Source organism: Anoplophora glabripennis, unplaced genomic scaffold, assembly GCF_000390285.2.
Source record: "Anoplophora glabripennis isolate ALB-LARVAE unplaced genomic scaffold, Agla_2.0 scaffold178, whole genome shotgun sequence".
Lineage (NCBI taxonomy): Eukaryota > Metazoa > Arthropoda > Insecta > Coleoptera > Cerambycidae > Anoplophora > Anoplophora glabripennis.
Window position 1 is genome coordinate 36,617 of NW_019416348.1, and position 3,881 is coordinate 40,497.

Sequence of the window (3,881 nt, forward strand, 5' to 3'; positions counted from 1 at the left end):
AAACTGGAGAAAACATTCACGCAAACGTTTCAATTTTTGAAACAAGTTTACGGTGATGATGCTGTAGGTCATATGCAAGGCTACGAATGGTTGTCATGATTTGAAAGTGGTCGTCAGTCAATTGAAGATGATCCTCGAACAGGAAGGCCTTCGACTTCAGCTGATGACTTCCACGTTCAGAGAGTCAAAGACCTGGTACAAATCGCCGATGGACCGTCAGACATTACAGAATTGACTGAAAAATTTAATATGCATCTAGCAAAATTTGTTGCTCGTTTGATGACCGACCAGAAAGAAAATCGTGTGGACGTTTGAAAGGCAACTCCTTGAACGATGCAATGATGATGAAACATTCATTCAAAGAATCGTAACGGGACACGAAAGCTGAGTTTGCGGCTACAACATCGAAACAAAAGTCTCCATCCAATATCAAAGTAATGCTCAATGTTTTTTTTTTCGACTTTAATGAGATTGTGCATTTTTAATTTTTGCCTTATGGTGAATCAATGAACCGTGTACTATCAAGATGTTTCACAATGATTACGTGAAAAAAAACGCCAAAGAGAGACCAGAATTGTGACGAGACAACAATCCGTCAGTTTTGTGCCAGATTACTATTCTCCTTCACCCTGCTTACTCGCTAGATCTGGATCTATGCGATTTTTTCTTATTTCGAAATTAAAATCAGTGCTGAAAGGACGCCCGTCGCCTCGGGCGCCGTCTTTAGACTACTGATGACATCAAAGCAAATTCGTCACATACTTGAAAGGCCATTTCGAATGAATCTATCTAGGACTACTTCGGGAAATGGAAACACCGATGGGGAAAGTGTGTAAATAGGGAAGGAGAATACTTTGAGGAAGACAAGACCAATAATGTAAAAAATTAATAATAAAGTTTAAAAAAATAAAGTTCGGTTATTTTCTAAATAGATCTCGTATGTATTAACTATTTTGGATTAAAATGTGATCGATCCATAAATCTGATTTACTATATTATATTGCCCAGTATCTCTGCCATTGGTTGACATAATTACATTCAGTATATACACCTTTACTTAGTTAAGTCACTAGACCAGTCTCATCAGTCTAAACCCTGCATTTCGAAAAATAAGCCATCAAGGACATTGATTCGTATAACTTTTCCTTTTAAATTAGTCCAGGAATCATGTGCTGAAAAATTTTTAGATACTTAAGTTACACCCTATGAATTAACTGAAATAGTTTNGAACAGAACTTTTTTAATTTTCATGGTAGTAGTTTAAAATTCTCCAAAATTTTCTACTTCTTTTTTCTTTTTAGTATTTCTCAAAATTACCCATAATATTTTTGCATTTCGAAGCAATTTTCTAAAACAGCAAAAAACAAAAAAAAAAATTTTCTCCAATATTGAAAATCAATAAGCAATAATAACTATTTATTTTATTCATGGTGGCTATTAAATTTCGGTAAAACTAAAAATTATTAAAAAAAAATAAAATCAAGATTACATTAAATCACAACATTCTGTTTCACCTGCTGTGATTGGTGTAATTTTCACGTAACGGATTGTCATTGTAAACGAATCATTAATATTTATGACGCTAAGATTTAGGGATTTTTCGTTACCCGTACCAGTTCCGCAATGTTGGTTGCCTAATCTCGGAGGTCACATGGCTTGTAAACAATTATGAAGGCTCTGTACTAGACGATAAAATAATATTTTATCGACGAATGAATTAATTTCTAATGTTGATGATCCAAAATCGGTCATAACTGTCTCACTTATTGACACTAAAATTAAAAAGTGTTTTAGGTTTTGTCAGAAAAACTTCCTAAAAACGTGACTCACCAGAATCAACTATCGACAGAAAAGGTATCCAATCTATGGGGATAAATACCTTTTATAATATGCTTAAGAAAATTGGCAATTTTTTGAAGTTACCAAATCCAGAAATGTACACCTCTGATTATTTTCGTCACTCTGCAGCCACAATGACAATAAATTCTGGTGCTGACCATCTAGCAGTCAAGCGTATAGGAGAATGGAAGTCATCTGCAGTGACCGAAGAAGACCCAGCGAGAAAGGTTGAAATATCACAGAAAATACTCTGGAAAATTCTTACAGCTCTAAGTTTGTACTTTTGTTACATAAAAAAAAATCTGTTTCAAAAATAGAAATTTCTGGAAATATTAATTGTATGACTAAAATTCATATTAATTCAAATGAAAGTGCAATTTTGAAAATGAATATGAATAAATAACCATAAAAAAATAAAGTACTTTACCTACCCACTGTTAAAAGCTACTTGATCTGTTTAAGTTGTATAAATAAAGCTGCACAATTCTGATTTAATACATGCCTTGCTGAATGCATCTACTGAACACAATTAATAATGAATTCAAATATGTCTCTATGTCCAATATTTTGTGCTTACAATATTTCTAATGATTTAAGTATTAAAATCAACAAAAGACCTTTAATCTCTACCCTACAACTAAAAATCTGTGCGTTATATTTGTCAACAAGTTAAATTCTATGCATCAAATTTGATCTGTTACAAAAATATTTTTTATAATTGAGAACTTTGTATCATTTGTTACAGAGCTACAACAACTCACAATCAGAATACTGGATGGTTAAATATGCCAAACCGGAGAAAGATTCTTGCGTTCATGCTTTGCTATAAAATCTAGTCCTATTTAATTTTGGAAGAATGCTTGTCGCACAAGTATACATAATTCCAATACTAAACACAATTATTTAATAAGTCCCTTTTATATTCAGTTATCTCAGAAAAACAATAATAGTCCCATTGCCTTAAATACTGCTTTTCTAGTCTCATTTAATAGTAATTTAATTCAAAATTATTTTAATGGCCAAGTTAAAAATTGAAAAATTCTCATTTTGAATTTATTTTTGTTATTTTGACTTTATTTGTATAGCTTGTTTATATTTTTTCAAACCTTCGAAGAAGCACGGCATAAAATGATAAAAATCCTTTTGACAAAATATCTACATACAAGGACTGTTCAGAAAATAGCCGAACTTTTTGTATTACGCGCTAATTTAAATATTTAGTGATATGCGGTTGGCAGAATTGCGTTACACATACCTTCCTCTGCAACCACATGTTCTTGAATTGTCGATATCTCTAGTATTCGTGATATTGTTGTTTGAGTGCAAGGTGTTTAAGTGTTAGTGACGATTTTTAAAATGTGCGATTTTCTGGAACAACGATCCAACGTAAAATTTTGCCTGAAACTGGGGAAAACATTCACGCAAACGTTTCAACTTTTGAAACAAGGTTACGGTGATGATGCTGTGGGTCGTACGCAATGTTACGAATGGTTTTCATGATTTAAAAGTGGTCGTCAGTCAATTGAAGATTATCATCAACCAGGATGGCTTCAACTTCAACTGATGACTTCCACGTTCAGAAAGTCAACATCTGGTACATGCAAATCGCCGATTGACTCAGTTATTACAGAATTGACTGCAAAATTTAACATGCATCGAGCAAAATTTCCTCCTCGTTTGATGACTGAACAACAAAAAGAAAATGGTGTGGACGTTTGAACTCCTTGACGGTGAAACATTCATTCAAAGAGTCATAATTTTTTTTGGATTTTTTAATGATATTGTGCATTTTGCATTCTTGTTTTAAAGTGAATCAGTGAACCGTATGTATTATCAAGATGTTTTACAATGATTACGTGAAAAAAAAAACGCAAAAAGAGACCAGAGTTATAGCTAAACAACTCATGGTTCTTGCACCATAACAATGAGCCCGCACACTAAGCGTTATCAATTCGTCAATTTTGTGCCAGATTACTGTCCTCGTTCACCCTCCTTACTCGTTAGACCTGGCTCCATGCGATTTTTTCTTATTCCCGAAATTA